Source organism: Staurois parvus, unplaced genomic scaffold (genome assembly GCF_062004578.1).
Source record: "Staurois parvus isolate SC_StPar_1 unplaced genomic scaffold, SC_StPar_1.0 ptg000683l, whole genome shotgun sequence".
NCBI classification, from domain to species: Eukaryota; Metazoa; Chordata; class Amphibia; order Anura; family Ranidae; genus Staurois; species Staurois parvus.
In genome coordinates, this window is record NW_028318479.1 from 5,001 (window position 1) to 28,696 (window position 23,696).

The 23,696-nt window shown below is 40.2% G+C and overlaps 1 protein-coding gene across 6 annotated transcripts in view; it reads left to right on the top strand.

Moving 5' to 3' along the window:
- Positions 1-5,026: 5,026 nt before the first annotated feature.
- Positions 5,027-23,696, top strand: part of CNOT3 (CCR4-NOT transcription complex subunit 3) — a 520,718-nt gene continuing 502,048 nt past the window's right edge. For 4 of the 6 annotated variants that reach the window (XM_089652480.1, XM_089652479.1, XM_089652482.1 and 1 more), the window contains exon 1: positions 5,027-5,271. The gene's annotated coding sequence lies outside the window, so the exon portion shown is untranslated. The remainder of the gene's footprint in view (positions 5,272-23,696) is intronic. The other 2 variants (XM_089652483.1, XM_089652484.1) reach the window with 1 other exon arrangement.

Sequence of the window (23,696 nt, forward strand, 5' to 3'; positions counted from 1 at the left end):
CTCAGTACTCATCAGTGAAGAAGAAAAATAACTTAAACCTAGAAATTTTTTTTTTCTTCAAGTTTGTTTTTTTTCACTTGTTCAACAAAAATGTAAAAACCCAGTGGTGATTAAATACCGCCAAAAGAAAGAGGTCTCAAAAAAATACAATTTCACATGGGTACAGTGTGGCATGACCCCACAATTGTCAAAGAGCGACAGTGCTTAAAGTAAAAATTGGCCTGGGCAGGAAGGGGGTGACCGTGCCCAGTATTGGGTGATTATCCACTTTCGGACAGCCCGCCCACAATGTACTGCAGACAGGTGGCAGCTACAGGACAAGCGACGTACCCGTACAGCGCTTTTCTTTTGTCAACACGGGCGCTCAACCCTACCTCCCCCGTCTGCTTTGTCCACCAGACACAGCAGAATGAGAATCCTGGTAATCAGGACCCAGTAATCACAGGAGACCTGCACGGCATCAGCAATCTACTGATAGCTGGTGCAATGCTTTTCAGGCTCCTGTAGACAAAAATAAATGCACAAGTGAACTTCTCCTTTAACACATTCAGGACAGTTCAAGCAAGCACTTCATTGCTCATGCAATGCAAAGTGTTAACAAAAAAAATCCCTAATCATCCACCCCCCCAGAGTAGTACAATGTTACTAATGTAACATTGCATTACTCTGATAAAAGGATTAAAAAAAAAAAAAAATGTATATATATATATATATATATATATATATATATATATATATATATATATATATATATAGTTTAACCACTTGCCTACCTGGCACTTTTACCCCCCTTTAACGTATAGAGCTTTCTTTTGGCGGTATTTAATCAGCTCTGGGTTTTTTATGTTTTGCTAAAACTAAAAATTTAGCAAAAAGTTTTAATTCTTAGGTTTCGGTTATAAAATTTTGTAAATAAGTAATTTGTCTCCTTCACTGATAATGCAGATACAATGATGGGCATTGACAGGCATCACTGATGGGCATTGAAAGCTTTGATGTGCACTTGTATGTGGCATTGATGGGGCTACTCTGATCAGTGCCCTGATGATCAGTGTAGATGTCTCCTCTGAGGAATGCCAATTACCAGCTCTACTCTTTTCACATGTCAGTGTGAGGAAAGAACTGCTGTTAACAGGCATTTCCTTGTTTACATGTGATCAGCTGTGATTGGACACAGCCGATTACATGACAGAGCTCTTTAGTGTGACCAGTGATCCGCTGTGTCCCAGGGACACAGTGCACCACTAATCCCCGGGGGCACACATGTGCAGTTAGAGTGGAAGGATGTCATTATGATGTCCTCCCAGAATGAGAGCTGCCGCCGGCCTGTTTCCTTATATGGCCAGCAGGAGGCGGTTAAAAAAGTTTGAAAAAAAATTTAGACTACTTGCCGCTCGCCTGCCAACATGCGGACCAGCGGTAGCTCTGGACAAAGACGTAATCTTACACCTCTTTCTATTTCCAGGTGTGTGTGCGTATGCATGTGCCCCCCCCCCACTGCGCAGGGAGAGAACAAACACAGCACTAAGTAAAAGCACATTTTACACGCACACATTAGATTAGCACATTTAACTCTTTGATCGCCAGTGCCATTTGTACAGTGTCACCCTAAGACTGCCTCTAGCGACATCAGACCCCAGCCAGGGTCAGTTAGTGTTAGATTGCTCACACACTATAGGTTGCTGATGACCGCCATTACTAGTATAGTGTTCGTATAGATCAATATATTGATCACAAACTATACTAGTGCCTCCTTTGTATTGCATACCAAAAATGCAGTGTTAGCAGGATCGGCCTGTTCGCTGCTAGCACTAGCATTTAGCTCCTCCGCTGTTTTTCATGGAAGATTTGTATTAAATTAATTGTAGGTCAAAGGAATTTATACCCACAGTACATTGCTGCCCACCCAAATTCAGCTCTTGCTAGACAATTCACATGGAAACCTATCACACTTTCTCAATTTAAAACTTTTTTGGGTCTAACCCTTAACACGTGCATTACAAAAAAAAGAATGAATTACGATCATAGTGGTCCATAGACCAGATTCATCATATGCCCATGTTCTCTGCTGTTACATTTATGCCTAACAGACCAGAAACATACTGGTACTTCACTGCACTTTGAGTGGTTATACCGGGATAACGCCTGCAGCTACAGGAATCATCCTGGTATTTTTTTTCAGCTGGCAGTTGGCTTTCATGAAGACACAATCCTAGCCACCGAATCGCTTTTACAAGCAGCAGGAAGGGACTCCCCCACCCCTTCCACCACCTTCCAAGGTTTTCTTGGGCTCTCCTGTTCCACCGGGAACCCACAGCCGACAGTTCCGCTGGCTAACAATAGAGATGATCGGAGACTGGAATCCCCCCAATCATCTCTATGGTTTAAGATATCAGAAACTACGTGAATTTCATCATTTCCATTTCGCCAGATACAAACAGTGCCATTTTAAAATTGGGAAAGCATCTGATCACACAAATCCTCTGCTTTACGGGCAGAATAGAGATTTAGAGTCTAATAGAACCCAGATATCTGAGAAAAGAGTACCTGCTATCACATCATTCCCTGTGATAAGAAACGCTATGAAAATAATTGGAAGGTACAGTGTAAAAATAAAAAAGCAAAATTAAAATAATTCACCCCCATCCTTGCACACAAATGCAAGCAGCTGTCCTATGGCCGTATGTAAACAGACTGCATTATGCCATGTGAGGTATCATCGCAAAATTCAGATCGAGAGCAGTAATAGTATAAATCTAAAGTAGTGGCGTATAAAGGCTTTTAAAATGTGGCCTATGGATATTACAAATTTCTGTAATTTGTCACCATTGCATGGGCATGCACAATTTTAAAGCATGTTGTTTGGTATCTATTTACTCAGCGTAACATCATTTTATATTTTATCAAACAATTGGGCAATATATTGTGGTTTTAATTAAAAAAAAAAAAAAAAAAAAAGTATTTTTTCCCAAAAAATTTGCATGTGAAAAATTGCTGCACAAATACTGTGTGGCATAAAACGTTCAAAACCCACCCTTGCATTCTCTAGGGCAGGGGTGGCTAACCTGTAGCTCTCCAGCTGTTGTGGAACTACATTTCCCATGAGGCATTGCAAAGATGGGAAGTTACTGACTTGCAGAGGCATGATGGAACTTGTAGTCGAGCAGTAGCTGGAGAGCAGCAGGTTGGCCACCCCTGCTCTAGGGCCTCTGCTAAAAGTATCTCATATGTGGTATCCCCATACTCAGAAGTAGCAGAATGTGTTTTGGGGTGTTATGCCACATATACCCATAGCATGCGTGAGCAATATATAATTTAACTGACAACTGTGTAAAAGGAAAAAAAAAATTAAATTTTCCAAAAATTAGTGACAAATAAAATGTTCCATGGACTCAACATGCCACTCAGCAAATTCCTTGGGGTGTCTACTTTCCAAAGGGTCATTTTAGCACCTCAAGAAGTGTGATAGGCAGTCAACGTAAAAGCTGAATATATATATATATATATATATATATATATATATATATATATATATATATATATATATACACATATACATACACATACATACATACATACATACACACACACACACACACACACACACACACACACACACACACACACCATAGTTTGTAGACACTATAAAAAAAAATTTCCAATTAATATACACGTATTGGGATTTTTTTTTTTACCAAAGACATGTAGCAGAACACATTTTGGCCTAAATTTCTGACCAACTTTAGAGTTTACTAAATATTTTTTCCCAACCAAAAATAAACAGTTTTTTTTTATGATAAAAAATAAAAACACCAGTGCAAATCAAATATCACCAAAAGAAAGCTCTATTTGTGTGAAAAAAAAACATACATAACTTTAGTCTGGGTACAGCATTGCATGACTAGTTGAAAGAGCACAGTGCCAAATAGCAAAAAAAAATGGCCTGGTCATTTTGGGGGTAAATCTTCCATTAGGAAAGTGTTTAATTGAACAATCTGAAACAGAGAAACTGATTAGTTATCATGCACAGTTGCTCCAGTTGTGATAAATTACTCCCAACTCATTTATTCAAAAACATACTAATTTTTTTTTTAAGCTTTGCATATTTTTAGTCATTAAACCATGCCTGACCACATGCAGCCAAAATATCGTAAAAAGCTACAAATTACGAGAAAAAAAAAACAAAAAACCCAACACCTAAGGCTGGCCATACATTACACACTTTTCTTGAGAATTTTGCTTTAGATTTACCGAAAACCATAAACACTTTCAATTGTATGAAATTAGGCAGACCCCTGCACTACATAGTTCAAAGGTAAATCTAAAGGAAACTGGACAGAAATTTGTCATTTACATATATTGTATAGACTAATACCTGCAGAGCCTAGATTCAACATTGTACTATCCTTGTAAATTTTAATAAACTCCGTGATATAGCTTAGTTTTATTTAAATAGGGGGGCCGATAACCACACAGTATTACAGATTGCTTATAATCTAAGACTCAAAGGACGAGAGCAAACGTGAACAATGCAACGTTCTTTCCACGATAATTCAAAACCGAACACTACAGTGACAGTCCTACAAATGACATTCTTGTCCCACAAACTTTTCACACATCAACTTGCCACTCTCCTATGTATTCCGCTATTACTGTGAATTCCTGTTATCTTTGACGATCCTTTCCCCTAAACCGCGAATTCTATACTCTTTTCACTCCCAACTGACATCTTTCCCTATTAACAAGCAACTAACCGATATTGCACAGCCAGAACCCGCCTTCCCGCTCGCCTAAATATCGCCTTGATTGATGTCGTGTCTTCCAACAGAATTCTTCCCCGCCCATTTTGCGCGTCCAATCGGGCGAGGACAAGATGGACTTGTCTAAATGAGAGGCCAATAATAGGAGGCGTATTCATGTAATTGACGGGTCATCCGTCCAATAGGCTTTGCGAATACGAGTGGAGGGATTGCGTTTCGGTCACTCATCGGACGCGAGTGAAAGACTGGAAAAGAGAGTAAACGAGAAAGAGAGAGAGAGATTGGGGGAGGCTGAGCTTAACGCCGCCATTTTGGATCTCTCTGAGCTGTGGACGGAGAGCGAAAGAGGCAATAAAGAAGCCGCTAGAGCCTATGCAACTACAGGGGCTGCTCTTCAGCGTTGTCTTGATATTCGATTATTGATAGAAACGCTCATGCTGGGGAAATAGACCCAAACAAGCTCCCAAACCGGAAACGGGTTCCTACACATTTCTGCATCCTCCTGGGGGCGGTGAGAGCTTCTCATTCAATATTATGTCGCTAAATATCTAGCTGCCTGACGGGTACTTTAGTCGCTCACGAATATATGCTGGGGTTTGCGGGTCATTGGAACCTGACGAGCTCTGCTGATTGTCCCGTGCTAGGCCCTTGATAAATGTATTCCGGTTGTTTGCATTGAGTAGGCCTGAACCGCCTCTTTAAGTGTGTTAAGAGCGTGTGTGTTCGATATAATTGTGATTGGGTGGGTGGTCTTTGGTGCTGTGTTATAACTTGGGCAAAGATTAAAAGCAATGTCGCCATTCGTAACCAATCCAGTATCAGCTTTCATTCATAACAGCTGAAGATGGCAGGTCTTATTGGAAAACAACAGTTCCGCCGATCCACTAAGTTGTGTACTGTGTTTATCAGTCTAATGTGTTACACATTGTGCGCTCAGCTAAATGGCTTTTTATTATAGGTGCAGATATTGTATTTCATGGAAGATTTGTTTGGTAGGCAGGCCCTTATGTGCCTCATCTTGGTAATTAAACCTCTGTTTAAAGTTTTAAATAATGCTGCTTACCATAGCAACTATTCAGGCTTCAACTTTAACTCTCCAAGGCTAGCTTTTAGGGTAGCTTTGGAAAGTGATTGCATTTTGGTTTTGCCATATGCAATATAGTTTACCCTAGCCATGTTGGATAGCATGCCATCTATATGGAAGTCTGGCAGTCAGCATTTTGGAAAGTGCAGCACTTAAGGCTTTGCTGATATGCTGCAAAAATAGTTGGAATGTCAAGATGTTGTTAATGTGTTTTTTTTTTTTTTTTTTTAAATCAGCATTGCTGGGTGCTATACCTTATGTGATGGATGTCAATGCGTGTGACTATAGTATATTTACAGCCCAAATGTGTTATTAAATTGGAAGATTACTTTAATGAGAGATTTCCCCTATTTGTAAGATCTCACTGCAACTTTTTCTGTTATTCTTGTTGCCTTTTCTTATTTGATTTATGCTTTGCTGTTTTATGCTTTGCATAAAACAGCGAACTATTGGCGCTTTATAAATACTGTATAATAATAATAATAATAATAATAATATGCTTTGAGTGTTCTCTATTTGGGTAGAAGTAACAGTCATCATTCTGTCCAGGGTGGATTTGATTTAAATCACTTGTGAAAAGGCTCGATTTAAATCATAATTTTTTTTAAAGAGCAACTGTCATCTCTGTCCCGCAGTGGCTCCTCCTCTGACCCGCTGTTCACTTTAATGGGACGGCTGGTGATGCGCAAGTGACACAGGGTGTGGGATGTGGCAGCAGCAGGTGAGTGGATGCCCGCTAACAGGCGCTGCTATGATGGATCTAAAATGACAGGTGCTCTTTAGGATTTCGCCTAACCAAATATTGGTTTAATATTTGCAAACCAAATAAGGGTTTTCTTTTTAGAATAATAAGCTGTCAGGTTAGTAAAACCGCTATATCAGAACCGATTTTAGGTTAATCGCCCATAGTTGGAGAACTGCTCAAATTCTTTTATTTCATGTTTTTCCTCATGGTTATTGTGAAATTGTGTGAGTATGTCAATGCAGTGTATGTTATCTCAGCTTGCAGAGCTTGGATTAATTGAGTGAGTTTACCAAAAATGTAAATATTGCAGAATATACAGTGGGGATCGAAAGTTTGGGCACCCCAGCTAAAAATTTGTATTAATCTGCATAAAGAAGCCAAGGAAAGATGGAAAAATCTCCAAAAGGCATCAAATTACAGATTAGACATTCTTCTAATATGTCAACAAAAGTTAGATTTTATTTCCATCATTTACACTTTCAAAATAACAGAAAACAAAAAAATGGCGTCTGCAAAAGTTTGGGCACCCTGCAGAGTTAATATCTTGTACTGCCCCCTTTGGCAAGTATCACAGCTTGTAAACGCTTTTTGTAGCCAGCCAAGAGTCTTTCAATTCTTGTTTGAGGTATCTTTGCCCATTCTTCCTTACAAAAGTCTTCCAGTTCTTTGAGATTTCTGGGCTGTCTGTCACGCACTGCTCTTTTAAGGTCTATCCATAGATTTTCAATGATGTTGAGGTCAGGAGATTGTGAAGGCCATGGCAAAACCTTCAGTTTACGCCTCTTGATGTAATCCCCCGTGGATTTCGAGGTGTGTTTAGGATCATTATCCATTTGTAGAAGCCATCCTCTCTTTAACTTCAGCTTTTTCACAGATGGCATCAAGTTACTATCCAAAATTTGCTGAAATTTTATTGAATCCATTTTTCCTTCTACTTGTGAGATGTTCCCTGTGCCACTGGCTGCAACACAACCCCAAAGCATGATTGATCCAACCCCATACTTAACAGTTGGACAGAGGTTCTTTTCATTAAATTCTGTGCCCCTTCTTCTCCAAACGTACCTTTGCTCATTCCGGCCAAAAAGTTCAATTTTAACCTCATCGGTCCACAGAACTTGTTTCCAAAATGCATCAGGCTTGTCTATATGTTCATTTGCAAAGTTCAAACGATGATTTTTGTGGTGAGGACGTAGAAGAGGTTTTCTTCTGATGACTCTTCCATGAAGACCATATTTGTACAAGTATCTCTTTATAGTGGAATAGTGTACCACAACTCCAGTGTCTGCCAGATCTTTCTGGAGGGATCGTGCAGTCAAACGTGGGTTTTGAATTGTTTTTCTCACAATCCTGCGAGCTGTTCTGTCTGATATTTTTCTTGGTCTTCCAGATCTTGCTTTAACTTCCACTGTTCCTGATGACTGCCATTTCTTAATTACATTCCGAACAGAGGATATTGACATCTGAAAACGCTTTGCTATCTTCTTATAGCCTTCTCCAGCTTTGTGAGCGTCAACTATTTTCAGTTTCAGTTTTCTAGACAACTGCTTAGAAGAACCCATGGTGCTGATTGTTGGGACAAGGTCAGATGAGTCTGGGCATTTAAAACCTTTGATATTGACATCACTTGGTCTTCCCAGACGATGATTGAGAACAATCCATGACACTGGCAGGTCTCAGCTTTGCAAAGGGGGCAGTGCATGCTATAAATTCTGCAGGGTGCCCAAACTTTTGCAGACGCCATTTTTTTGTTTTCTGTTATTTTGAAAGTGTAAATGATGGAAATAAAATCTAACTTTTGTTGACATATTATAAGAATGTCTAATCTGTAATTTGATGCCTTTTGGAGATTTTTCCATCTTTCCTTGGCTTCTTTATGCACATTAATACAAATTTTTAGCTGGGGTGCCCAAACTTTCGATCCCCACTGTACATTCTCATGCTACCTAACTAAGCTCCATTTCATGCTGAATAAAGTAAATTATTAATGTATCTTAAATAGAAATCTACTATAAATGTTTACTCCAAAGCATTTTATTAAAATAAATTTGATAAAAACAAAAATCCGATTTAAATTAAAAAAAAAAATCTTTTTTTTTTTTTTTCTCTTTATCCACCCTCATTCTGTCACACATTTAAAATCTGTTAGCACATTTAAAATCTCCGCCGATATGGAATATTTTGTAATTTATTTGATTACTTGTTTGTGTTCTGAACTTTGCTACAAATTCTGAGATTAGGCTGGCTATATCTTATACAATTGTTTTGTACAGTTTTTCCTTTAGATCTATCAAAATTATATAATTTGAGGTCAAACCTAAACACTTTCAATTTGTATGAAATCAGGCAGCCCCTTGCTCCACTTGGGTTGATGGTAAATCTAAAGGTAATTGAACAAGAAAATTGGATCGAAAGAGCAGGGCCCTCGAACCCCTCGTGTAGTGTATTGTTACTGTCTCGTCTCATGTTCTGTCCCCCTTGCTACTGTACAGCGCTGAGCATACCCTTTGGCGCTATATAAATACTGTATAATAATAATATGTTTGGCCAGCTTTAGTTGTAGCACTAGAGAAAACCAGGTTGTGTTTTGGAAAATGAACAGTCTTGGTTGCTATGGGTAATAGCTCAGTTTTTGCATCAGTTTTCAATAAATTTACCTCGTTGCCTAAAACATTGTCCATCTATACAAATTCATATTAATGACTTCTGTTTATACTGCAGATGAAATGGTTTCTTTTCAATACATTGGACTTGTATCTGTTGTGTAAGTTGTCAGGGTTTAAAGCTGCTGTGCATTTTTGGTAGGGATGAACCGATACAGAGTATTTTTTTGAGTACTTATGAAAATGCTCCGGATACTGGAAGCCAATACTTTGCGGTGCGATTTGCCTCAATACAAATTGCACTGCACTAAGATTGGCATGCGATTTTAACAGGCATGCGATTCCTGTCCAAATTGCTATCGGTTTTCCCACTGCTCCTGTGTTAACCCAAGCTTGTCATAGCCCGAATTCATACCAGAGCGATGCGGGAAACCTCTCCGCAGGCATCCCGTGCTGAGTGTAATGTGGGTGTGGGGGGGATGTATACTATGTGGCAGATGCTCCATTTTTCTGAACGGTAGGAGAGGAGAAAAAGCTGAGGGGATTTGAAATCCTCACCTCTTTCTCTCCTCTCCTTGCAGGGTTAATAGTTTGGGCTAGAGAGCTTTTGATTGGTCAGCACTGTCCATGTAATGGTGCGGACCAATAAGATGCCATCTTGCCCATACAGTCATTGCTGCAAATGGAGGAGAGAAAGCTGCAGGGATTTCAAATCCCCAGATTTGTGAAGTGGCTTTCTCTCCTCTCCTTGCAGGTATGACAGTATGGGCTAGACAGCATCTGATTGGTCAGCACCGTCCATTTGATGGTGCTCACCAATCAAAAGCCCTCTAGCCGGATCTGTCACCCCTGCAAGGAGAGGAGAAAAAGCGACGGGTTTCAAATCCCTGTCGCTTTCTTTACTCTCCTACTGCTGAGAATATGGAGCATCTGCTTCCATAGTATACATCCCCACATGCCCATTCTCTGCTGTGGGAAACCTCCCTGCACTGCTCCTGTGTGAACTCAGGTTATGACAGCCTAGGTTCACATAGGAGCAGTGGGAAAACGGCATGCGATTTGGACAAGAATCACACTCCTGTTCAAATCGCATGCTTATATTTGTGTTGTGATTTGCATCCATTTTGTATTGACACAAATCTCATCGCAAAATATTGGTACTTGATGTCGGCGAGTCTTTGACTGAAAGTATTGGTACTCGTACTCATGGGTTTATATTATCGGTGCATCCCTAATTTTTGGTAATGTGCCTATTGAAAGAAATGAGTGTCACACTTGACAGTGGATCTGAAGCATATTAAAGTGGAACTAAACTCGCACAATCAACATTAACAATGGTTAAAGTGATTGTAAAGGTAAATTGTTTTTTTGTTTTTTTTTTTTATTAAAATAACAAACCTGTTCTACTTACCTGCTCCATATGATGGCTTTGCACAGAGCAGCCCTGATCATCCTCTTTTAGGGTCCCCTTCTGGTGCTTCTGGCCCCTCCCCCCCCTACGGGTGCCTCCACAGCAGGCAGCTTGCGTGGTTGCTCCCGAGCTCTGCTCTGTGTGTCAGACAATGGAGAGGATCAAGATTTGGCTCAGGTAAGTATTGGGGGAGGTGAGCTGCACACTGAAGGTATTTTTACCTTCATGCATATGATGCATGTTTATGGAAAAAACCTTCAGCCTTTAGAACCACTTGAACCTTTATGCTGCTATCAGTAGTAAATACAGGGGTTGGGCAAACATATGGCAGGTGGGAAAGTGTTTCGCGTTGAAAGCGGAAGTGATGTTACATTCATTGTGAACGCTATGTGATGAGACACCTAGTTAACAGGTAGGAAGCCTCACTTTCATCATTCACTGTGTGTGCTGCTAGTGATGCGGAGTCATGTCCAGGGTGGATTTGGTTTAAATCACTAGTGAAAGGGCTCGATTTAAATCATAATTTTTAAAGAGCATCTGTCAGCTCTGTCCTGCAGCACTCCTCCGACGGCTGGTGATGCGGTAGTGACACAACAAGGTTAGAGACGTGGCAGCAGCAGGTTAGGTGGATGCCCGCTAACAGGCGCTGCCATGATGTATCTAAAATGACAGGTGCTCTTTAAATGTAAGGGTCCGACTCTTTCTTGCTGGTAGTTAGAATCTTTAATATTTGCAAACCAAATAAAGGTTTCCTTTTTACAATAATAGGCTGTCAGGTGAGTTTAACAGTGATATCGGAACCAATTTTAGGTTAATAGGTAAATAACACATTGTTGAACTACTCAAATTCTTTTATTTTGTTTTTTCTCATGGTAATAGTGAAATTTGTGTGAATGCATAAATGCAGTGCATGTTATCTCAGCTTGCAGAGCTGTAAATTTTGCAGAATGTATAGCCTCATGCTACATAACTAAGCTCAATTTCATGCTGAAATAAACTAAATTAATGTACCTTCAATAGAAAAATATCTTTAGATAGATTTTTTTTTTTTACTCCAAAAGCATTTTATTAAATTTAATTTTGATAGAAATAAAAAAAAAATCTGATTTTAAATTAGGTAAACTTTTTTTTTTTTTTTTTTTGTAAACGATTTCTATCCACCCTTGTCATGTCAGAGCTTGCGGAGTTTCTAGTCTTAAGTCTTCCAAAGCCTGTGTCTGCAAAAAACTGTTTGGTGGGAACTCAATTGCCAAAGCACTAGTGACCAATAATAATGCTCAGAAGGGGAGAGAGTGGTGCAACACCCATAAATCGTGGACAGTCATTCAATGGAAGGCTGTAATATAGTCTGATGAATTGAGTTTCACATTGTTCCCAACCACCAGATGTGTTTACATGTGGCAAACATTGTCCCAACCTTACGACCAGGACTGTCTTGTGCCAACAGTAAAGTGTGGTTTGGTACATCATATCATATCTTGGTATGCTGCAGATCCCTTCATCTCCTAGATTGTAAGCTCGAAAGAGTAGGGCCCTCTTACCCCTCCTGTGCTGTTTGTAGTTGCTGTAATGTTTCATGTATTGTCCCCCCCTCTATTGTACAGCGCTGAGCAAACCCTTTGGCGCTATATAAACTCAATGTAATGTAATCAACTTGAAAGGTAAAATCACTGCCATCAACTATAAATTTTGGCCGATCATGTGCACCTCATGGTACAGACATTGTTTCCCAAAGATAGCGCCTTTAACCAAGGCGTTAATGCTGCTATTCACCCAGCTGGTGTTGTCAAAGCATGGTTTGACAGCATGCAGATGAAGTCTTGCATCTTCCCTTGGTGCATTGGTCAATTTTGGAGAACAAGGTTCAGGCTTGTTTTCCGCCTCTGGCATCTCTGCAAGAACTGGAACAATTTTTGTGGTATCTGATTCCTTTAACCACCATCCAAGGCTTTTATTTTGTCAATTCCCAGGAGCATTCAGGTCGTTTTGGATGCCAAAGGCGTTCTAACACCATATTAGGTAACCATTTCATTCATTTACTTGTTTTCATAATTTTGTCCAATAATATCCTACATAGGAAGGTATTTTCTATTTACTTGTTTAAAACTTTTTTTTTTTTTTTTTTTTTTTTTTTTGATCTTCGTTTGCTTTCTGGTTTCTAGCCTAGGCCAAAATGATGTCATACATCCCAGTAGGGCTGCAGCTAACAATAATATTCATAGTCGTTTAGTTGACTGATTAATCAGATAAAAACCTAAAATATAAAGTTTGGCATACAATTTAGTTACTATGTTAAGTAATTTATAGTGGTGCACCGAAATGAAAATTCTGGTGCCAAAACTGCAAACGAAAATTCAAAATGCACTTGGCCGAAAACCGAAACTGAAATGCGCAGTTTTTAAAAAAGAATATACAGTCAGGTCCATAAATATTGGGACATCGACACAACTCTAATATTTTTGGCTCTATACACCACCACAATTGATTTGAAATGAAACGAACAAGATGTGCTTTAACTGCAGACTGTCAGCTTTAATTTGAGGGTATTTACATCCAAATCAGGTGAACGGTGTAGGAATTACAACAGTTTGCATATGTGCCTCCCACTTGTTAAGGGACCAAAAGTAATGGGACAGAATAATAATCATAAATCAAACTTTCACTTTTTAATATTTGGTTGCAAATCCTTTGTAGTCAGATATAGTCTGAAGTCTGGAACGCATAGACCTCACCAGACGTTGGGTTTCATCCCTGGTGATGCTCTGCCAGGCCTCTACTGCAACTGTCTTCAGTTCCTGCTTGTTCCTGGGGCATTTTCCCTTCAGTTTTGTCTTCAGAAAGTGAAATGCATGCTCAGTCGGATTCAGGTCAGGTGATTGACTTGGCCATTGCATAACATTCCACTTCTTTCCCTTAAAACTCTTTGGTTGCTTTTGCAGTATGCTTTGGGTCATTGTCCATCTGCACTGTGAAGCGGCGTCCAATGAGTTCTGAAGCATTTGGCTGAATATGAGCAGATAATATTGCCCGAAACACTTCAGAATTCATCCTGCTGCTTTTGTCAGCAGTCACATCATCAATAAATACAAGAGAATCAGTTCCATTGGCAACCATACATGCCCACGTCATGACACTACCACCACCATGCTTCACTGATGAGGTGGTATGCTTAGGATCATGAGCAGTTCCTTTCCTTCTCCATACTCTTCTCTTCCCATCACTCTGATACAAGTTGATCTTGGCCTCATCTGTCCATAGGATGTTGTTCCAGAACTGTGAAGGCTTTTTTAGATGTTGTTTGGCAAACTCTAATCTGGCCTTCCTGTTTTTGAGGCTCACCAATGGTTTACATCTTGTGGTAACCTCTGTATTCGCTCTGGTGAAGTCTTCTGTTGATTTTTGACTTTGACACACATACACCTACCTCCTGGAGAGTGTTCTTGATCTGGCCAACTGTTGTGAAGGGTGTTTTCTTCACCAGGGAAAGAATTCTTCGGTCATCCACCACAGTTGTTTTCCATGGTCTTCCGGGTCTTTTGGTGTTGCTGAGCTCACCGTTGCGTTCCTTCTTTTTAAGAATGTTCCAAACAGTTGTTTTGGCCATGCCTAATGTTTTTGCTATCTCTCTGATGGGTTTGTTTTGTTTTTTCAGCCTAATGATGGCTTGCTTCACTGATAGTGACAGCTCTTTGGATCTCATCTTGAGAGTTGACAGCAACACATTCCAAATGCAAATAGCACACTTGAAATGAACTCTCGACCTTTTATCTACTCATTGTAATTGGGATAATGAGGGAATAACACACACCTGGCCATGGAACAGCTGAGAAGCCAATTGTCCCATTACTTTTGGTCCCTTAACAAGTGGGAAGAACATATGCAAACTGTTGTAATTCCTACACCGTTCACCTGATTTGGATGTAAATACCCTCAAATTAAAGCCTATAGTCTGTAGTTAAAGCACATCTTGTTCCTTTCATTTCAAATCCATTGTGGTGGTGTATAGAGCCAAAAATGTTAGAATCGTGTCGATGTCCCAATATTTATGGACCTGACTGATTAAACACTGATTAAAAAAATATATACCCCAATTGCTTTGTAAAATATGTAAGAGGACATATATCATTACGGCGAGTAAATAGATACCCAACATGTCACGCTTTAAAATTGCGCACGCTCGTGGAATGGCATGAAACTGCGGTACTTAAAAATCTCCATGGAAGATGCTTTAAAAATTTCTACAGGTTATCAGTGTAACATTACAGAGGAGATCTAGTTCAAGAATTATTGCTCTTGCTCCGACGTTCGTAGCGATACCTCACATGTGTGGTTTGAACTCCATTTGCATATGTGGGCATGGCCTTCGTATGCGTTCACCACTACGTGTGAGCACAAGGGGACGGGGGCACTTTTAAACTTTTTAAAAATAATGTATTTATTTATTTTTATTTTATATTTTTTTGCACTGTTCCTTTTTAAAAAAAAAAAAAAAAAAAAAAATTGTAATCACTTTTATTATCACATGCATCCTTTGTGATATAAATAATTAGTTACAGGTCCTCCTTTATGGAGAGATATGGGTTCAATAAGCATTGGATTAAAAAAAGGATTGATCTGGTGCTTTAAAAAAAAAAAAAAAAAAAAAAAAAATGGCCGGTACTGGAAGGGACATTGCTCTGGTCCTCCAAGGGCATAGAGATATGTGCTGGTCATCTTTCCTTCACTCATCTCTATGCCCAGCATGGGATCGATGGTTTCTCAGGTAAGACTGAACTACCGAGTGGTGGTGGGTGGCTTTGAGCGGCGGGATTTTTTCGGCACCTGTATCTGTGCCTTTTTTTTTTTTTTTTTTTTCTCGTTTTGGCCACCGGAATTTCGGCGTATCCCTAGTAATCTTGAAGTGGTAATGTGGTAAATATAAATAACCAGCCATATGGTTAGGGAACAAACGCTCTAATCCCCTCTCAGAATAAAAGAGAGAAGAGAGGAATATATACTATTAGAGGATGAATCTGGTACATACTGTAGGAGCAGAATCAATTTTTATTTTAAAGACAAAAAAATAAAATAAAAATAAAAAGACCCAAAACGCTGCTTTGAAGATTTTCAGACAGGATTTTAATATAATATTGTGCATGACAGACCACCTCCCCCCACCAATTGGTAGGTTGCTTGAAACAAGCTACTTGCACCTGATGTTACTTATGATGGACGCACACAAATTAATTTTTCCTTTGAAAAGTTTTTTCCATTTTAAGAACGTTTGTTTAATTTTATAATGGTTAATGGGGTCAAATCCACTTTCGTTTTTGTATTTCAATGTTTTTTTTATTAATTTTAACCACCTACCCTGCCCGCCATATAGTAATATGACGGACGCAAGGTGGTTCTCTCTTTCTGGGAGGACGTCATATGATGTCCTCCCATTCTAACCCTTGGACACAGCGGATCACCGATCTACGGAAAGAGCCGAAGATGTCGGCTCGGTCATGTGATCAGCTGTGTCCAATCACAGCTGACCATATGTAAACAGGGAAATGATGATCTGTGTAGCCCCAGCAGTGCCACCTGTCAGTGTCCATCAGTGACAGCTCTCAGTGCTCATCCATGCCACATATCAGTGCCCATCTGAGCTGCCTATCAGTGCCAGTCAGTGCCGCCTATCAGTGCCATATGAGTGCTGCCTTTCAGTTCCCATCAGTGATGCCTGTCAATGCCCATCGGTGCCACCTACCAGTGCAGCCTTTCAGTGCCCATCACTGCAGCCTCATTAGCGCACATAAGTGAAGGAGAAAAATCACTTATTTACAAAATTTTAAAACAAAAACTAAGAAAAAACTTTTTTTTTTTTTCTAAATTTTCAGTGGTTTTTGGTTTAAGAAAAAATAAAAAACCCAGAGGTGATTAAATACTACCAAAATAAAGCTCTATCTCTCACAAAAAAATGATAAACATTTCATATGGGTACAGTGTTGCATGACCGCGTAATTGTCATTCAAAGTGCAACAGCGCTGAAAGCTGGAAATTGGCCTGGGCACGAAACTGGTAGAGGGTGCGCACGAGGCGTGCCGCTGCCCTACCTGCACCGTCGATCCCAGCTGCGGGTGTCAGTCGCCGGGTCATGTTTTATAGCAAAAAGTCCAAAACATTTTTTTTTTTCTAAAATTGTCAGCCTTTTTTTTTTTTTATAGCGCAAAAAATAAAAAACGCACAGGTGATCAAATACCACTGAAAGAAAGCTCTATTTGTGTGAAAAAAAGGACATAAATTTCATTTATGTACCGTAGTGCATGACCACGCAATTGTCCGTTAAACTAGCGCAGCGCTGTATAGCAAAAAATTGGCGTAAATTGCAGTATCTATACCATAATTTGTAGACGCTATAACTTTCACACAAAGCAAACAATATACACTTATTGGGATTTTTTTTACCAAAAACATGTAGCAGAATAAATTTATAACCAACTTTGAGTTTACTATATATTTTTTATAGCTGAAAGTAAAAAATATCGTTTTTCTTCAAAATTTTTGGTCTTTTTTTGTTTATAGCGTGAAAAATAAAAAGCGCACAGGTGATCAAATGCCACCGAAAGAAAGCTCTATTTGTGTGAAAAAAGGACATAAATTTTGGGTGCAGCATTGCATGACCGCGCAATTATCAGTTGAATTAGTGCAGTGCTGAGTAGCAAAAAGAGGCCTGGTCATTAAGGGGGGTAAATCCTCAGGAGGGCAAGTGGTTAAACAGTTTAACACAGGAGCAACAAATCACGCCCACACAGGGGCTATCAATTGGACATAAAAAAATTAGAAAAAGCAGTGCTCTAACACCAAAAGAGCAAAATGTGTGCCCACGCAGGGGCTATCAATGTCACTTAAATGACAAAACATTACTGATAGTAATTACAGCTAAAGGCCACTGCCATACAAAACAAACAAACAAAAAAAGAAAAGGAAGGAGGAGTATAAAAGAAAAAAGATAACAAAACCAAGAGCAGGGGTCCAAGAACGCCAATACCGAACAACATCACATCCCCAGACTAGCTGGGGGGAGCGTGGGAAAGGCATATTGCAACAACAGCTCCCATATTTTCAAGAATTTACATTGGGAGTCGTTGCAGATACTTGACATCTGTTCATTGAGCATCATAGTGGTCACATGGTCCTGCACCCCCTGAAGAGGGACAAACGGGCTCTTCCAGGCGTGAGCAATTGTTCTAGTGGCTGACAAAAACAAATAGGAAGCCAACTTCTGCTGATAAGCCAAGAGGCCCGGTATGGGACAATGAAGCAAAGCATACCGAGCATCTCGGCGTATGGAGAGATGGAACAAGGTGAAGAAAAGGAGGCCAAACACACGAGACCAAAAATGAAACAGTCTCGGGCATGACCACCAGATTTGCAAAACATCACCACGATGGCCACAACCCGAAAGCATCGATCACTGCAGGCAGGGTTTGCATAGGTCAAATGAGCCGGAACCCAATACCAACAAAACAATACTTTGTATGCTGCCTCCAGCGTGGTTGTATTAAATGAACATTTAGCTATAAGCGACCAGGCCCTATTCCAGTCCTCCAGATCCACGACTGCCCCCATGTCGCGCTCCCACTGAACAACATATGAAAGAGAAGTATGCGTCGTGCATCTGTTCAAAGCTGCATAAAGAAGGGAGATAAGGCCTGGGGCGCCTGGACGCTGCTGGCAAAGCACTTCAAAGGCAGATTTCTGGTACAGGAAGCAGAAGTGCCCCGCAGTGAGATTAGCCAATGCCACAGTTGAAGGTAACGAAAAAATTCCACCAGAGGGACATCCCGTGACTCCCGAAGAAAATTCCAGGTAGGGAAGGACCGAGAAGTCAAAAAGTGTCGCACCTGCGAAAAACTATTGGCCACCCACCAAGAAAACGCCCTTGGTTGATCTTAACCCGGTGGGAAGAGAGGGTTGTTAGTAATTGGGAGCAAAGGCAAGAAAGGTAACATCAGGCCACTGGAGTAATGTACCGAGTCCCACACTTGTAAGCTATGGAGCAAAATCGGACTCAGTGCCGTAGGGCGCAGGGCAGGGGGAAGCTATAGAAGAAGTAGGGGCACAATTTGGTAGTTCCAGCAGGACCCAGAGAGGAACGTCTGAGGAAGCATGCAACATAGACAGCGGGGCAATCTGGCTCGCCTGATAAAACTTAGTTAGATTAGGCACCCCAAGACCACCCTGGAGCCTATGAACAAAAAGCGTAGTTCTGGAGACTTTGGGGTGCTTATCAGCCCAGATAAAATGCGTAATCTTTGCCTGAATCAACCAAAGAAAATGAGGAGGAACCCGCACGGTGAGGTAGTATAACAATTTCAGCAAGATGGTCATTTTCACTGAATTAACCTGTCCTATCCAAGACAGGTGCGGAAATTGCCAAGAATGCATAAGAGAGGACACAGAGCGAAGCAATGGATAATAATTTGCAGCAAACAATGAGTCATAGCTGGGGATCTAGCGAATGCCTAGGTATTCAAGAGAAGAGGAAGCCCATTTGTAAGTGAAGTGGGACTGTAGGCGCGAAACCAAATCTGAGGCCTAAGTAATATTGAGAGCGACAGTCTTATCCAAATTTTTTTTTTATACCTCCTATAGGGGACAAAAAGTCCCCTATGCAATCATTTTTTGGTGACAGGTTCTCTTTGAGACATCCAGAGTCTAAACGTCTTCATGTCTCCTTTCTACTTCACTGAATCTGCACTGCATCACATTCTTTCTGTCAAAGGGGACCTGGATGTGATATCATGCAAGGGCTGGCCCCGGTCCTGCAGATGGGCAAGCAGACCCCGGGACACTACATAGTGGGGGGGCCTTTTTAGCAGAATATGTGGAAGCAATTGTGTAGTAGCACAGTAGGCCAAACGTTTCTACCAGACAAGTAAGCCCTGCTACTTGCCTGCAGCAGGGCTAAATGTTTTAAACAAAGAAACAACAAAAAACGACTTGATCGGCGCCCAGAACTGCATGTCCCAGGCATCGGGTGATATATATTGCACATACCTGTGGTAGGGAATTATTGCTGTGACAAATGGAAAGTAAGCTCCTTTTGGGAAAACTTTTTCAAATGCATTATAAATTCTTGTATCCTGTCCTTTATATTCTATAAACTGAGAAGAGAAGTTTTTTATTGTTTTCTGTCTGCAGCACTGTAAGGTTCTTGCACTAATTTTGCTTTGCACCCTCAATGAGCATGGTCCATCTTTTTGCCCTCCTTTTTTTTTAAAAGCGTTTTACTGCTACAGTGAGGAACAGAAGTATTTGAACACCCTGCGATTTTGCAAGTTCTCTTACTTAGAAATCATAGAGGGGTCTGAAATTCACATTGTAGGTGCATTCCCACTCTGAGAGACAGAATTTAAAAAAAAAAAATTCAGGAAATCACATTGTATGATTTTTGAAGAATTTTATTTGTCTTGCACTGCTGAACATAAGTATTTGAACACCTGAGAAAATCAGTGTTAATATTTGGTACAGAAGCCTTTGTTTGCAATTACAGAGGTCAGACGTTTCCTGTAGTTTTTAACCAGGTTTGCACACACTGCAACAGGGATTTTGGCCCACTCCTCCACACAGATCTCCTTTAGATCTGTCAGGTTTTGGGGCCGTCGCTGAGCAACACGGAGCTTCAGCTCCCTCCAAAGATGTTCTATTGGATTTAGGTCTGGAGACTGGCTAGGCCCCTCCAGAACCTTGATATGCTTCTTACGGAGCCACTCCTTGGTTATCTTGGCTGTGTGCTTCGGGTTGTTGTCATGTTGGAAGACCCAGCCACAACCCATCTTCAATGCTCTGGCTGAGGGAAGGAGGTTGTTGCTCAAAATCTCACAATAAATGGCCCCATTCATCCTCTCCTTAATACAGTACAGTCGTCCTGTCCCCTTTGCAGAAAAGCAACCCAAAGCATGTTGTAGGGTTGGTGTTCTTGGGATTCAACTCATCCTTCCTTTTCCTCCAAACACGACGAGTGAAGTTTAGACCAAAAAGTTCTACTTTGGTCTCATCTGACCACATGACTTTCTCCCATGCCTCCTCTGGATCATCCAGATGGTCATTGGCAAACTTCAGACGGGCCTGGACATGTGGTGACTTGAGCAGGGGAACCTTCCGTGCAATGCATGATTTGAAACCATGACGGCGTAGTGTTCTACCGACAGTGACCTTTGAAACTGTGGTCCCAGCTCTCTTCATGTCATTGACCAGCTCCTCCCTTGTAGTTCTGGGCTGATTCCTCACCTTTCTTATCATCAGCGATACCCCACGAGGTGAGATCTTGCATGGAGCCCCAGTCCGAGGGAGACTGACCAGTCATCTTTAGCCTCTTCCTTTTTCTAACAATTGCTCCAACAGTTGATCTGTTTTCACCAAGCTGCTTGGCAATTGCCCCGTAGCCCTTTCCAGCCTTGTGGAGGTCCACAATTTTATCTCTGGTGTCTTTTGACAGCTCTTTGGTCTTGCCCATGGTAGTAGTTGGCTGTAGTAGTAGTAGTAGTAGTAGTCTGACTGTGGGGTGGACAGGTGTCTTTAAAGAACTCAAGACAGGTGCTACTAAATTAGATTAATGAGTGGAGTAGAGGTGGCCTTTTTGAAGACCCAGTAACAGGTCTTTGAGAGCCAGAATTCTTGCTGTTTCTTAGGTGTTCAAATACTTATGTTCAGCAGTGCAAGACAAATAAATTCTTTAAAAATCATACAATGTGATTTCCTGAACTTTTTTAAAAATTCTGTCTGAGTGGGAATGCACCTACAATGTGAATTTCAGACCCCTCCATGATTTCTAAGTGGGAGAACTTTCAAAATCGCAGGGTGTTCAAATACTTCTGTTCCTTACTGTATATTTACAGAACATCTATGGTTTCATGTTCAAGTTTATGCAGATAGTCCAAGAAAGCAAAGACAGAGCACATGCAGTCATTGAATGCACTTTGAAGAGCACAGTATTGAGATTGATTACACACTGTCAAACACGTTATGCAACACATGATTTACAGTAACACTTATTAAATTAGATCTAAACCCTTATAGGATTGATTGAGTTTGATAAAGTGCTATCGCATCATAAACAGTTGCAAGTTTTTTTTTTTTTTTTTCCAAGATAATCTTCTAGGACAACACATGGGAGGTACCTCCTACAAAAGGAACAGGAAATGCATCACCGACCTTTTCAAAGGAAATTTTTGCTGAACTGGTCGGTTATTGTGTGTGTCCTATGAAGGAAATACATCGATTGGAACTTGGTGGAAAGAGGCTTGGTTCAAGATTCTTTCAGCCACCCCCTTTGCCTCATCCTCTGATAGTGGGGGCTAAGAGGTTTTTTTTGCTTGTGCCATGGCCTGGGTTGGTATTGTTTACTTTTGGCTGGAGTAGCAGAATGTTCCTGCTGGATATGTGGCAGGCTGAGTTCATGTAAAGAATAATTCCAGGTATGGTTTTATTAAATAAAGTTACTTTAGCTGCAACCAGTGTAACTCTGTGTATACTATACCATGCTGATGCTGGAAATCATTGAAGTATACACCATTATTTTAGTTTTCTGTACTTGCTTCTTGGTCCTGAACCGAGCAGCTGCACTCTTGCTTACTGAACACAGGAGGTTGGTTGCTTTGTCTAGAGATCATTTTGCTTTCATTCAGAAAATGCTAAATATTCTTTAAACAGCACCTATACCAAGCAGAGACACGGGTTGTGACATCACACTCTCTACCTCGTCCAATCAGAGAATGCTTTGCATTCATTAGGAAAATGCAAAGCACTCTCTAAATGGTGCCCATGCTAAGAAGCCAACCTCCTGTATTCAGATTTCATCATGCCGGCTGCTCAGCATGGATCACAGAAGCGAGTGTAGACCACTGAAGTACTGGTGTACACTTTAGTGATTTCCAGCTTGCAGGGAAACCAGCCAGGTATGGTATGTACATGGTTGCATAATATAAAAAAAAATTCCAGCGCAGTGAAAACTCTACCACTTCATGTTTATAATTTTATACTGCTACTCCCACTATTATGTGTTCTCACATAATAAGGTATACAGAATTAATTATGACTCAGTACCACACACTATCAATATAAACAAAATACACAATGTGCACTTTTAAATAACATGTATAAAAAGGCTACAAAATATTGGGTTATCTCGCTCTAGAGAATACCATCTATGTTCCCTATTTCCGTTTACATGGGATGGAAAATTCTCTTAAAGTGGAGTTCTGACCACTTTTGACTAGTGATCTATCCAGTCATTATAGCTATAACTCACCCTCTGCTTAGGGGCCTCTCAGGTGATCTGGAAAAATGGAATTTGCCGAGTGGCTTGGAATCGTCAAAATGAATCTTTTAGCACAATTTGTATTTGTTTAAACAAATTTTGCAGTTTTTTTTTTTTTTTTTTTTTTTTTTTTTTTTCCCCCCTGCCCATAAGCTTTATTTGATCTCTAGAAACTGAGATAAGAGATTACTAGTGGTGCACCGAAATGAAAATTTGGGTACCGAAAATTCAAAATGCACTTGGCTGAAAACCGAAGCCGAAATGCGCAGTTTTTAAAAAATGAATATATAGTTTTTGGAAAAAAATACACTTTGATAGAAAAAAATATATACCCCATTTTTTGTTGTTGTAAAATATGTAAGAGGATGTTAGGGCGAGTAAATAGATACCCAACATGTCATGCTTTAAAATTGCACACGATCGTGGAATGGCGTGAAACTACAGTGCTTAAAAATCTCCATGGGTGATGCTTTAAACATTTCTGATGATACCTCGTGTGTGGTTTGAACACCATTTACATATGTGGGCATGGCCTATGTAAGCATTCACCACTATGTGCGAGCACAAGGGGACGGGGGCACTTTAAACTTTTGAAAAAAGTGGTTTTTTTTTTTGCACTGTTTTCTTTTAAAAAAAAAAAAAAAAAAAAAAATTGTAATCACTTACAGTCATGGCCGAAATTGTTGGCACCCTTGATATTTTTCCTGAAAATCAAGTATTTCACACAAAAAAGGTATTGCATTAACACATGTTTTGCTATACACATGTTTATTCCCTTTGTATGTATTGGAACAAATATAAAACAGA